Source organism: Myotis brandtii, unplaced genomic scaffold (assembly GCF_000412655.1).
Source record: "Myotis brandtii unplaced genomic scaffold, ASM41265v1 scaffold151, whole genome shotgun sequence".
Lineage (NCBI taxonomy): Eukaryota > Metazoa > Chordata > Mammalia > Chiroptera > Vespertilionidae > Myotis > Myotis brandtii.
Genome location: NW_005355461.1, coordinates 3377820 through 3392181, shown reverse-complemented (window position 1 = coordinate 3392181; position 14362 = coordinate 3377820). Strand labels below are relative to the sequence as shown.

The 14362-nt window shown below is 37.5% G+C and overlaps 1 long non-coding RNA gene across 1 annotated transcript; it reads left to right on the top strand.

Moving 5' to 3' along the window:
• Positions 1-1437: 1437 nt before the first annotated feature.
• LOC106725275 lies at positions 1438-11002 on the top strand. Its single transcript, XR_001361140.1, has 3 exons — positions 1438-2033; positions 3009-3075; positions 10254-11002. It is a non-coding gene; the product is annotated as an uncharacterized LOC106725275 (long non-coding RNA).
• Positions 11003-14362: the final 3360 nt, after the last annotated feature.

The window sequence follows — 14362 nt, the reverse complement described above, 5'->3', positions numbered from 1 at the left end:
AGTTGAAATATTTCATTACAAACTCTGATCCAGTTATGGTGGGAAGAGATCAAAGCATGGAGTCAGGTGAAATGGTAGAACTCCCATTTGGCCTGGCATCCTTTCATAGAAAGTTTAGGCTTTGTTCTTACTCCCACTTTCTCTAGGAATGTGATCAAAGATATTTAGATCTCTCAGGCCACACAATTTGAAACTGGCAGTCACCTCAGAGAACAGATTCTGAAAAGTCTATGGGGACATTATCAGAATACCGTCAGTCAATTATTACTATAAGTTAAACAAAGTTCTCTGATAACAATCATTAAAATTCATATAGATAATTCAATAATTTTACTCTGTAGTTATTTAGTCCCATTGAGGGACACTTAATCTATATGCTAAAATATTATTTTAATAGTTATTTGATATAATTTTGATGCACAGTGAGGCTAAGATGTCCACATGCGTTTAATGTTAAATCCGCCGCCCCCCCCCCCAGGGGGGTTACATCTGCTTAAAGAAAAAAGTAATCATTATACATAATAAAAGTTAGATGGCTTTGAACTTCACTGCATCTGGATAGGAGACATCCCAAAACTTATTAGTCTTCTTTGTTAGGTGTGTCTTACCTGTTCTTAGGTTTTAAAACATTTATACTAATTTTATTATCAGCTGTCAGAGTGTCTTTGAAACTGTGTAAGATTTTTATTGAAATTGCAATTAATCTATAGATTAAAGAAAGTTGAGGAAAAGAGAACATATCTCTATTTTCCCCCTATTTTGTCTCAACAAGATTTTAGACTTGTCTACAGAAAGGTCTTATAAAATCTTTGTTAAATTTATCCCTTGGTATCTATTTTTATAGTTGTTATTGTTATTACTCTAAGTGGTGTCTTGACCTACTTCACTTCCACCCTAGAAAAGCCTTTCCAAGAATTTTCTCAGCATCATTACTTTTAATGCAAAAATGATTGGAACTAAGTATTTATTGGCCATATAAAGTATAAATAAATTGTGCTCCATCTACCCAGTGTAATATTGAGCATAGATAAAATTAAGTAAAAAAAGTATATACAGCAATACAAGTGAATCTTAAAAACACAATGCTGTTGGAAAAAAATTTCAGAGGGATACATGCAATATATAATTTATAAGAAAATTGACTTTATTATTATACTTCATTAGTTACATATATCTAACATATTTTATATGCATAAAGCATTAGATGCTTTTGTAAATAAGAATAGCTCAATAACTTTTAAAATGGTTAAGAATTCACAAATAAGTAAAGATCACTAAGAATTATTGTAAATCCTTTTACTACTAACTTGTAATCCTCTTATGCAAGGCATATGAGCAACAAATCCTTGGAAAGGCTTTTATGAGCTTTGTGTGCAATCTTAGACATAACAAGAAATATGTTTTCTTAGTAAATTGAATTGATTCTGTGATTTAAAATATAATACACTTTTAAATAAAATATAGCAGTATATTATTAGAATATTGGTATTATAATATTACTTTCTTCAGTTCCTTATACATGTTTTCAATGAGGCCTACTCTATCTTATTTATTACTATAAACTGCTCTCTCACTATCCCCTAACCCTGATCTTCTTTTCTTTATTCTTATTTATAGCATTTAACATATTTGACCATATCAGGCACTTTACTTATGATATTTATTGTTTAATATCTATTTCCTTTCATTAGAAGGCAATATGGGGGTTAGCTCTCAGTGTGGCCCCTGTGCTCTACTTCTCCCGGTATTTGTCTTAGTCAGTACTCACCCACTTTGAATCATGGATGCCTGAATGCCAAACAGCATAGTGTAGAAGTGGTTTTGTGTGACTCCTAAGAATCTCTCCAGGATAATTTAGCCTGTATTTCCATAAATATTTCAGCTTCTACCTAGCCTCCTGTCCTCTCTTGGATCATTTACTCTGTGGAAAGCCATCTGTCATATCATGAAAACACTCAAGCAGCCTTGTGGAAAGGGATGCATGGGGATGAACTGAGACTTCCTGCCAACACCAAAAACTACTTGCCAGCCATGTGAGTGATCCTTGCAAGTAGATTTGCCAACCCTCACCATGCCTTCAAATGCATCCCTAGCCCCCATTTTCACCGCAACCTCACATGAGACCCTTAACCAGAATCACTCAGTTAAGTCACCTGTGAATATTTGACCCAAAGAAACTATGAGAGATATGAAATGCTTATTTTTTAAGCCAGGACATTATGATTTTAAAATACAGACATAAATGTGATTATAAAATCCTTTGTTAAAACCTCAGAAAGATATAAGGTGGTAATTCATCTAAATAGCAGAGCTTTGCTCTCATAGCCTCAGCTTAACTCAAAAGTAGAAAATGTTATCTTGAAGATGCTTATGTGTATGTCTTTTGTCTAATGAAATGAATCCAAATATGAATCATAAGGGACCAAAAACATTTTAAGAGAATTATACAGGCAGAAACACTGTCAGCTTGATATGAAAGGGACAGAGACAGTACAGAATAAAAATTTTGGATCCCCAAGCATTTTATCTACAGGAAGCAAACTGATAAAATTACTCAGCTGCAAACACAGGCTGCATTTTCTGACAAAACACACACACAAAGCAACAAAACACTGGAAGGGCAGAATTAAGGACCCACAGTACAGAAAACAAAGAAATATGGAGAATCATGGCAGGCCCTTAGTCCTAATGAAGGAACTGCTAACATGTGCCTGGTGGGAATTCAGTCACTGTCGACCAGTTACTCCTGCACTGGAAGGGCAGAATTAAGGACCCACAGTACAGAAAGCAAAGAAATATGGAGAATCATGGCAGGCCCGTAGTCCTAATGAAGGAACTGCTAACATCTGCCTGGTGGGAATTCAGTCACTGTCATCCAGTTACTCCTATGTTTCCTATTGTCATTTTTTTTTCTTCAGTGGGGAATTTATAAAGGTTATCCTTTGTCTATCCTAAACATTGTATGTTGGGAGTGTGGTGCACAAATAATTTGTCTGTTTAATTCACAGGTCTTCATACTGAGAACTCAGAACTGGATCCAAGGAGTCTCATTTGCACATGGACTTTATTTAGATAGTAAGATTTGGGACTTCGATGCTGTAATGCAATGAGATTTTTGAGGGCATTGGGAGGAAGTGACTATTTTGCATATGGGAGGAATGTGAATCATTGTAGTCCAGTGGGGCAAACTAAAATAGCCGGCCTCCAAATTTATCCCCAATATTCCTCATGTTCTGGTTGTCATGCCTTGTAGAATTTCTACCCACAATGAATATAGCTGGCCTGTGTAACCAATGGCTTGTGACTTCTAATGTAAGCAAGTAATTTTGTCTGGTTTGCCAATTTCTCTCTGGGTGCATATATCCTTTCTGATTGGTGTTTCTGGTTTCTTGGGATATATTCCTAGAAGTGGGATCACTGGGTCAAATGGGAGTTCCATTTTTAGTTTTTTGAGGAAATGGTTTGCCAATTTTAATCTCAGGTGTTTGGAAGAGTTCCTGATAACTGGACATTCAATAGATATTGAAAATAAAGAATAAATCATTTTGATTTATATATTTGATTCATTATAAATTATTTTGAAATATTTTGATTTTGTTGTTCAGTTTATGCTCTCTATGAATTTTAGCCATTACCTTTGATAGTGATGGCGGTAAGGGAGCTATAAAGTACTTTTACATTCAGTGAGGAGATAACAGTCTATCTTGGGGAGGTAACAATCTATGTCCATATCACCAGCACAACTTACTTTCTAATATATGATCATCTTTTCTGTTTTCAGCTACCACTCTGTGTATCTAATTCCTATCACTTACTGCAACACTGAAGGCTTCTTTCTTGAATTACCTTACTTCACTATGTGGTGCTGAGATACAGACTTTTTAATATATGGGTGCATTGTAGTACAGCTACTACTTCTGTCAGCTAACTGTTGAGCATTTGTCATGTGCCATATATTATCACATTTAATCCCTGCAGTCCTGTGAGCCAGTACTATCAACTCCATACTGAGAAGTGGAGGAACATGAGGAGAATTGGACATAAAGAAATTTAAGAGGTTGTACTAGCTATTGTCAGAGACAGACTCTGAACCAAGGCAATTAGACTCCAGAAACTATGTTCAGTGAATCTCAATTCACTGTGCTACCCTTCCTTGGATTTCAAATCTGACACCCTGATTTTAGATGGATGGCCTTTAAATGCAGTGAAACCAGGAAGGATTTCTAAGGCACACATGCTGACTTATGTTCTCAAGATGTAATTGGCTGTCACATTCTTTGGTATGTTCTGAAGAGGAAAATTTGACTTTTAAATAGAACACCTGCTAATATTTTACCAAAAAAGTGTATTTGTTTCTATTACATATAGTTAATGACAAAAAGTAACCATGAGTAAATTTTTCATCATATATATATATATATTAGAGGCCCAGTGCATGAAATTCATGCAAGGGGGTGGGTGTGTGTGTGTGTGTGTCCCTCAGCCCAGCCTGCACCCTCTCCAATCTGGGACTCCTTGAGGGATGTCCAACTGCCCATTTAGGCCTGATCCCTAAATGGGCAGTCGGACATCCCTCTCACAATCTAGGACTGCTGGCTCCCAACTGCTCGCCTGCCTGCCTGATTGCCCCCTAACCACTCCCCTGCAAGCCTGATCGACGCCTAACTTCTCCCCTGCCGGCCCAATTGCCCCAACTGCCCTCCCCTGCTGGCCCCGTCACCCCTAACTGCCCTCCACTGCCGGCCTGGTCACCTCTAACTGCTCTCCCCTGCTTGCCTGGTCCCCCCAACTGCCCTCCCCTGCAGGCTTGGTCCCCCCTAACTGCTCTCCCCTGCAGGCCTGGTCCCCCCCAACTGCCCTCCCCTGCCAGCCATCTTTGACCACATGGGGGTGGCCATCTTGTGTGTTGGAGTGATGGTTAATTTGCATATTACCTCTTTATTATATAGGATATATCAGAAGAGTTTAGCTTCTATGTATGTATACACCAATTTGTTGGGTAGTAATTTTAATAATGTTGCCATGATTGGACTCAAGGGTCAAACCAAGCCTTTGCTACAATACTCTGGGGCACAGGAATAGAATTTATAAAATCCTTTACCAGCAAAAGCTTTTTACTAATCCCAGCCAACAAAAATGTGATTTAATATGCAAAACAACAGAACAAATCTTGATTTTCAGATGGTTAGTTGTTGAATATTATGAGCACCTTGGTTAGTTTCGCTTATAGCTCTGAATTTGGGAGGCAGTGTGATTTTTTTTTTGAGAAAAAAAATGATTGAGGCAGAATCATCATTTTCATCCACTAACTTTCTATGAAAACATAGGTATATTTATTAAGTTAAGGGTTAATAACTGCTGAAGCAGAAACAAATAAAAATTCAGTGACTTACACAAAAGAGGTTTAATTCCTCTCACATGTTTCTTTTCCCACATAGGCCTATGGGGTTGTGGGGAGTTGTGCTTGACAGAATCACTTAGTGACTGAGGTTTATGGAGTCTACCATTTTGTGAGTCTGCCATTTGAACCACATGGTTCTGAAGCTATCAGAGAAGTGGAGAGGGGTGCAGGAGTCATACTAGTGTTTACCTGCTTGACCTGATTAGAAACACATGACCCTAGTTAAATGCACAGGAAATATAGAGACACACATGTATATTTTCTACTGATTATCTGAATGCACTAATCCTGTCTTATGCTGGTTATGTCTAATCTTTTTGTTAAACTCATCAAGTGAGGTTTGAATTTTAGATCTGTGTTATCTTTCTTTTGCCATTTCAACTTGATGGGTTTTTTAAAATAAAATTTTACTTTCTACTTAAATTTTCCATATTTTAATTTATTTTGTCCATTTCTCTTAAATTCTTGAGCATATCAATCATAATTTAAAAATCTTAAGAGAAAGTGCCGCTATCTGGATCAGCAGTGAGTGTGCATCCTTGTTCATTTTCTCTCCTCTTCTTTTGTCTTTCTAAGTAATTTTTAAATTTATTGCTAGACATTAAACAAAAGATACTTCTCTGTCTCTGTTGTATAGAGAGATTGGTAGCTGATCATCTCACTGTATGCAGTCATAGCTGCATTGCAACACTGAAAAATGTAGTCTAATATATGCTCACACCTGATTTTACAGGGTTTTCCAATAGGAATCTGTTGCATTCTATGTGGAGTAGGAATGAAACTTCAACTTTTGCTTCAGGAATTATTTGCTCTTCAGATAATTTTTCTTTCAGGTTTTTAGCCTGCTGGCCCAGGATGCCCCAGTTTTGGCCATGCTAGCCATGTACTTGAGGCTCCCTGAAGCTCTGCTTACACCACAGCAGCCATCCACGAGTTTCCACGGAATTTTCTACCACCTGTCAGTGCAAAGAATCATTAAAAGATTCCAAATAAAAGTAGCTGAAGAAGCTAGCTCACTGTTTCAATATTATTTTGTCTCTAGAGTCTTAGCCCTTCTATTTTTCTCGCCTCAGAAATTTCTTGCTACTGTCAGGCCAATGAATGATATATTTTATTTTGCTTTTCAAGTTGTTCTTGGTAGGAACACTAGTCTGCCACTCAGCTATTCCATCACTTCCCAAAAATAAAATTTTTAGGGAAATGTATGGAATATTTTATATGCATTCGCTATTTCTGATAGTCCAGTAAATTTCCATTTTCTCACACATAAGAAACAGTTCCTCTTCAAGTGAGACAGCCCAGTGTTCCAAGTTACTGAACCAAATTCAAATCAGTAATCTCCAAGAGACTACAGTTGTATTATGAATCATCTTGAGCTGGAGATGTATGAACTAAAAGACAAGTCACCTACTCATTGTCTGCATCAGTGTGCAAAAATGGAACAGGAGGAGGATAAGTTTAATAAATGATCCTGCAGGGGAAAGGAAGACCAGGGACACACCGCTGTCACCATCTGTAAGCAATTCTGAAATTCCATTGGACAAACATTTTACGACCTCCTGCACTGAGGTGTCAGAGTCCTCGATTAAGTTTCTTATTCTCTGGAACACTTCTGGTATCCACTGTTCTACCTACTCATTGGCTTTGCCTTTTGGATGCTCCATCTTTTCTACTATTCTTGACTCATTTGAAATAGGAATTGGAAACTATGGCCAATGAAAAGCTTTCTGAATTAAAATTTTTACATAATTTTTGAGGGCCCACAGTATTTTCTTAGTTGTTTGTTTAAGTCTGGGACAATCCAAACACCTTGGACTGAGCAAGCCTTTGGAAATGTGGCAAGCTCTGCTTTATTTGCTTCTAGTCAGTTTCATGAATCATGATTCTAGAGTCTGCTTTACTATTTTGTGTTCTTGTTCTATCTCTCTCTCTCCACATATTGGAAGCTATCTTGAGGTCCTCTGGAACATATGTATCAGGCAGACCTATAATTTATCTTTTCCAAATTTCATTTTATCCAGTAGAAAATGTATACTGGCCTTTGTCTCTCAAAACCAGCTTTAATCAATTCTCTGTCAGAATCTGAAAGCTATACGTTTTTCCAATCATGGAAGGCCCAAATTTTTGCTTGAAAACTGGCTAATTATTCCTATGCCAATAACTTTCTTGTAATATAATGTCAAACACAGCCAATAGCAAACACTATACATTCTTTTCCTGTAACTGCTGTTGGTTCACAAATTGGCCCCCGTATACAAAGTGCAAGGAGAGATTGAGGAATAAGGTGGACCACTCCAGATGGGAGGGTAGAGGGTTTAATAAGTAAGGGACATTCCTAATGAGGCTTGTCTTGGGTGGGTGCAGTACAAGCAGACTTCTGCACTTGCCTGCCAGAATCTTAAAGTTTATAGAGGACTTAAAACATTCAGTCACATGTACTGTCCAGATGCTCTCAGCACCACATTCTTCTCTCCAGGTTGCAGCCTTGAATGCGGCTCCCCGCTGTGGGAATGGTGGACAGAACCTATGTTCCAAGTACAAGAGAGTGTGTTAAGAGCCTCCAGTTGGTCATGTCCAGTTCACAGGTCAACCAGCAGTGATAGCCTCCCAATGACCTCCTCTAACAACTACAAGTGCACAGTCCATCATCTTTCCCTCACTTGACCAGAGTTAACAAATATGTAGCCTTTGCATAATTGTGTCTCCATCTTTCCAGCTCCTGACAGCATGTTACACCAGAAGCACTTTTCATGCTATATGTGTTAGGCAACGTTAACTGCCGCAGCAGACAAATCCCAGAGCCTCAGTGGTTCAACAGAACAGCATTTATATTTTTACATTTATTTTCCAATGCAAGTTGGCAGGAGAAGTCACTCTACAAGTCAGGTTGCATGAGGAGCCACAGTTTGGTAAGTTGCTACAGGAGGAGAGAGAAATGGAGCAGGTACACTGATCTTCAGAGATCAGCTGAGAAGTAATGTACCACTTTCACTCATGGTTCATTGACTAGCACTAGTCACTAGGCTGCAAGCTATGTGCAAAGGAGTCTGGGGAAAATTGAGAAGCACATCCTATCTAATAATAGACAAAGATTCAAATTGACCGCACCTTCGCTACGCCCACCATTGGCTAATCAGAGTGATATGCAAATTAACTGCCAACAAAGGTGGCAGTTAATTTGCATACGTAGGCGCGAAGCGGCAGAGTGAAGACTGAAGGCGGCTCTGGCCGGAGAAGCGAAGGCTTGAAGGCGGCTCTGGCCGGAGCAGCAAAGACTGAAGGCGGCTCCGGCCAGAGCAAAGGCTTGGGTCCCGGGTGCCAGAGGAAAACCGGTGCCGGCAGCCAGGGGAAGGGAAGGCCTATTGCACGAATCATTTCGTGCAACAGGCCTCTAGTCTATATTATAAAAACTCAGTGGCCCTAATGCTGTAAGGACCAAAGACCAGCACGGGTGGGTGGGGCTGTGCCCACAGGTGGGCCCGGCCATGCAATTTCACACACTGGGCTTCTAGTAAAATAATAAGCATGTAGATGAGATAAACCTTTAGGTCTTCCTAGTTCCAATTTTTAAAAAATCTGTGTTTAACAATAATCTATCTTTTAAGTTTTCCTATAGAAATATCTTCAGAATATCTCAGAATGTACTGTGATTGTTTTGAAATGTTAGCCTTGGTTATTACTTGGTCTCTTTATGTTATTCAACATGGAAAACCTCTAACAGGCAGTCAGACAAGACATCCAGGGCAGAATTAAGTTCTGTTGGTCCTCAGGGTTAGTGTTTCTCCCAGCTGCATGGTAATACTGGCTGCATATAAATTGATGCCAGCTTGTGAGAGAAATTCTTGAGTTGCTTTTGCCTTATCATATCAGAAGTTTTTAAATATGAATGAAGTAACTCCCAAGACATCCCGAGGACAACCTGTCATTAGAAATGCGCAAGGTACAGCCTAGCTGGTGTGGATCAATGGTTGAGCGTCGAACCATGAACCAGGAGGTCAAGGTTCGATTCCTGGCCAGGGCACATGCCCGAGTTGTGGGTTCAATCCCCGGTGGGGGGCGTTCAGGAAGCAGCCAATGGATGATTCTCTTTCATCATTGATGTTCCTATTCCTCTCTCTCTCTCACCCTTCCTCTCTCTGAAATCAAATACTAGTATATATATGTATGTTGTACTTGCCTCTTGTTCCTCACCTTAACACTCTTCTCCTCCCCACTCAGACACAGACATCTTATCTCTTACTATCCCTGTCACCTGAAAATTCCATATCTTGAAAGACATGGAATGCAAGGCATCCCAAGGGTGTTTTATTAAAATACAAGCAAAAGCCATGCGTCGTGGCTACTCTGCACCAGAATGTTAGGTTTTCAAGCCTTACAGTACCCACAACAATATTTTTCAATCACCTTACAAGCTCTTGAGACACTTTCATATCCAGGTCCTCCATTGTCAAACCAAATTGTCTTTTTCTCTCCTGTCCAGGAAAATATTTAGCTTTCATGTAGTATTTCCTCTAGATATTAGGGGAGGCTGGAAAATCCACTGGCTAAGGACTACTCTTTCCCCTTAGGAGAGCAAACCTTTATACAAATATGCCAGACCTAGTTCCTCCTCTTAGAAGTCATTCTAATTGTTTATAGTTAGCTGCCTCTAAAAACCAGAGGCTTACCTGGGAGACCCAGGCCTATACCTGTTATTGAAACTTTGATCCACTATGGTCAGCAAGGGTGTGTAATAATGTTATTTCAAAGCATTGCCTGATGAACAGTTCCGTGCAAGAAGCGGGGCTGCAGGAGCAGGTATGGTTTGATTTGTGGCCTAATCAGAAAAGTTCTTTGTTTCTCTTATAAATAGGCTTTGGTGTTGCTGTCACTGGGAAGGTCAGAAAGGACACACAGAGTCAGCCAACACAGTGTCTTGCTGCATGAAGAGATAGAAATTGTGCACAATTAATAAACAGTGTGGATGTTGGAGGAGAGATTGGAATTTTAATAGAAAACTTCTGTCAGTAGCAGAGGCAGACTGCTTTGCAAATGGTCACAAATGCCTTGAATAAAAGGAGTAACCATTTCAAGAGGACAGCTGCTGGCAAGAAACGGTCGGGGTGTAGGAATATCAGTTGCGTAGGAGAACCTAGCCCTGGCTGGATAAAGCAGGCTAACAACCTGGACTTCTACCAAATCCTGCCAGAGATGTGCTTTGTTTGGCTGGCACAGGTTTTAAAAAACTGTAATGCGTATGCTGTTATGTGGCGGTAATGCTCCCGGTTTATTGTCACTTTCTATTGTCATATATTCATCCCATGCATACATTTATGTTACCTGCATGGCCCCTGTGTGCATTTTTAACTTGTGATACAAAAGGTATTTTTACATGTTCCTAGAGAGGAGAAACAGAATGCTGATAACAAAGCACCACTGATATGCTTTGTAGTTTGTTCTTATGCTTAGATCATCATATAAAGAGTCAACAGTGTATAGTTCTTATTACACAGGTATTTGAAATCCTTGCTTCTGCTGCAGACAATGATGCCTGCGGTTCTTTTTTTCTCCTTTTCTTCCCCCATTCTTTTTGGAGTCCAGCTTCTGCCCTGAGCTGCCACCACTACATTTTCTGTTTATCATCACAACTGAAGCCATTTCTCCCAACCCTAATTGACTGTCCTATCCCTCTCAATAGAGTGAGCATTTGTTCCCCAAAGAATGATTTGTTTAGGACTAGCAAGTTATTCCAATTTTGTTCACTAATTATGTCATGAATCACTGAACATTTCTTTGTGAAATGCCTCCTAAGAGTTCATATACATATATTTACACCCACAAATATATATACGTAAATGTGTGTATACGTGAATCTATGCACATAAATACACACACGTGTGTGTGTGCGTTGTGTGTTTATATTTTCCCCTCCAGAAGCACCCATTAGAGAAAGGTAATTGATAAAAACCCATGTTCCAGGTGTTTTATCTAGTTAACTCTCACCACATTTCTATCTGTTAGGTATTATTCAAAAAATAACTATAATTGAAGAACCTGAGATTGAAACAGGCTCAGGGCTTCTCCAGGTCACCCAGGCAGTGAATGGCAGAGGCAGGACGTGAATGTCTAAGTCAGTGATGGCGAACCTATGACACGTGTGTCAGAGGTGACACGCAAACTCATTTTTTTGGTTGATTTTTCTTTGTTAAATGGCATTTAAATATATAAAATAAATATCAAAAATATACATCTTTGTTTTACTATGGTTGCAAATATCAAAAAATTTCTATATGTGACACGGCACCAGAGTTAAGTTAGGGTTTTTCAAAATGCTGACACGCCGAGCTCAAAAGGTTCGCCATCGCTGGTCTAAGTCGATCACATCTCCATTTCACCAGGCCATTTCAGGTTGATCTCCGCAACGCTGGTTACGTTGGGTCAGATTTTACTTTCCTTTACACTGGAAAAACAGAAAAGCATCTATTTGATTATATGTTTATATTTTTTATTATCTAAACAAAAATTCTTCTAACTTTTTATTGTTGTCATTAATGCAAACAGAAGAGTGTTAAGATGTTTTGGATGATTTTTTTCTTAGTTTTAATAGGCAGTGAAATCAGAATCCACACCTGCTGAAGAAAAATGATCTTACACGAAGGTGTGCACCGAAAGTCATTCAGAGTAGCAAATCCTTGTCATTCCTCTTGTCAATCACTAGCTGTCAGAGTGCTCATTCTGTCAGTTTTATTGAAGGTAACGAAGTTTGTTTGATAGAAACACTTTTTTTTCTCTTGAGGAAAAATAATGTGGGGTTGTGTCCTTTGTCCCTATAAACAAGTGAAAAATACTTGTCATCTTTTATCTTGGCAAAGTATTGAAATACCTTAATTGCAATAACAAAGAAAAGTTTGTAATGATTTTGAATTTTGCATTAAGAAGAGAATCCCCATGGAGTAATTCTGCTAATTTCTTTTTGGAAACTAGATTTCTTTTTTGTTTTAATCTAAAACAGAAGTAAAATTATTGTAAATTTACATTCGTTTGCTTTGCTTATTTTTAGAATTAAATGTTTAAAATTCACAATATATGTGTCCTAGTTCTGTTGATTGATATACATGTAATATATGAATATTATGTAATAGTTTGTTAAAAGATAATTTAATTATAATTATTTTGTTTTTTTTATCCTCTGTGCCAAGAGATGAAAGTGAAGAGCAGAGGACACTGTCAGGTGCAGGAACCTAATCTTTCCTGTTTTACATTGAGAAAGAATAGGTTTCTATGAAGTCATGCTAAGTAGTTATTTTCACTTCATAATAATAATATACCTAATATTAATGAAAGTTATTAAACTTTATTAAGCAATATTAATATTCATTAATATTAGGTATATTAACTTTCATTAATATTAGGTATACTACTAATAATATATTAATAGTGAATAATAAGTATAGTATTTACCTTCACTTAATAATAAGGATGAAATAAATATATTTTCCTAAAAATGTGAAGAAAATTTGTTTCTACTAGATTTTTGATGAAAGAACTTTATTAAAGATTGTACTTTTGTAAAAACAAAAATAAATCCAAAAGGCAGCACTGAGAACAAGAAGGGAGTGATGAACAACAACAAAAGTTGTAAATGTGGTTATTTCTAAATAAACATTTTTGTACAAAAATAAGAAGGCTGTAAAATTTGGGAACTAAAAACTAGAGAGAACTAAATTGCCTGAACAGGCAAATTTGGAATTAAAGCCTTTGTGTTGCCAAGAAGAAACTTGAGATTTTCATTAACTTTGGACTTTTAGTGAAATTTATACATATCAAAAGTCAGGAAATTACTAAAAAAAAGAGGTAACATCTAGCATTTTTATTATAGAAGTAAATAAAGGGGGTGATAAAAGAATTAAATAATCCCAAATCAACTAAGCATAGAAAAAGGAGCATATATAGAAAAATTGTGATAGAGGCAATTAGTAATTACAATAAATGCAAATGGATTAAATATTCCATCTAGAAAAAAAAATCTCAGATTGGATATTTTTAAATCAAGCTACATGCTTTTTCAAGAAGACAAATATAAAACATATAAAATGTTAAGGCCAGAGAAAGGCAGAATGTATAACAGTGGAACAAATATACTTGGGAAACATTAGCAAAAATAAATGTTTCAGATTAATATCAGACAAAATATACTTTAATTTAAAAAGTATTTTTAAGACTAAAAGGTTCAATTCAACAGGAATATAAATCACTTATAAGCCCAGCTGTACTTCATGTAGACTCAAAATACAGAAAGCAAAAATTGGAACTGCTGTGGAGAGCTGATAAAACACATTTATCAGTCATTGATAGAGTAATAAGGTAATGATACATAAGGATATTATATATTTAAATTTCTTTGGCTTTTTTTTAGATAACTTACCCTGAACTTCCTTTAGTCTCTACCCAGTTGTACCTCCTCAGAAGTGTTATCCACCGTATTGAAATAGTCTTCTTTCCCTATTTCCATCATTCTTTATTCTCTAATTGGCTTAATTTGTTTTATATCCTTTTTATTAAATGAACATATGCCAAATACGTATGCTTATGTGGCATTTCTGCTTTACTCCTTACATGCCAGACGCCTAGAACACAGCCTGGTCAGTTGTAGGTGTTTAATAAATATTTGTTGAATTAACAAATAAACCCAGGGTTTTGGTAATGCTATTCTCTTTGTGGGTAAGCTCTCCCCATCTTCCTCTCTTTTCCTAGCTGACTCCCACTTGGCTTCTTAGCATTTGGGTTTCAGATTCCTCAAGAAATTTTTTCTTGTTCCCACAGCCATCTCACACTTCTGCAGAACCTTATAAGGCCGTTTTGTAAATTCACTCAATCATTCACTCAAGTATTAACTGAGTGCTTCGTATATTCTGACTCTTGTTCTAGGCCCTGGAGATGCAGTAGTGAACACAACAGAGTAATTTAAACTGTTGTGAAGTT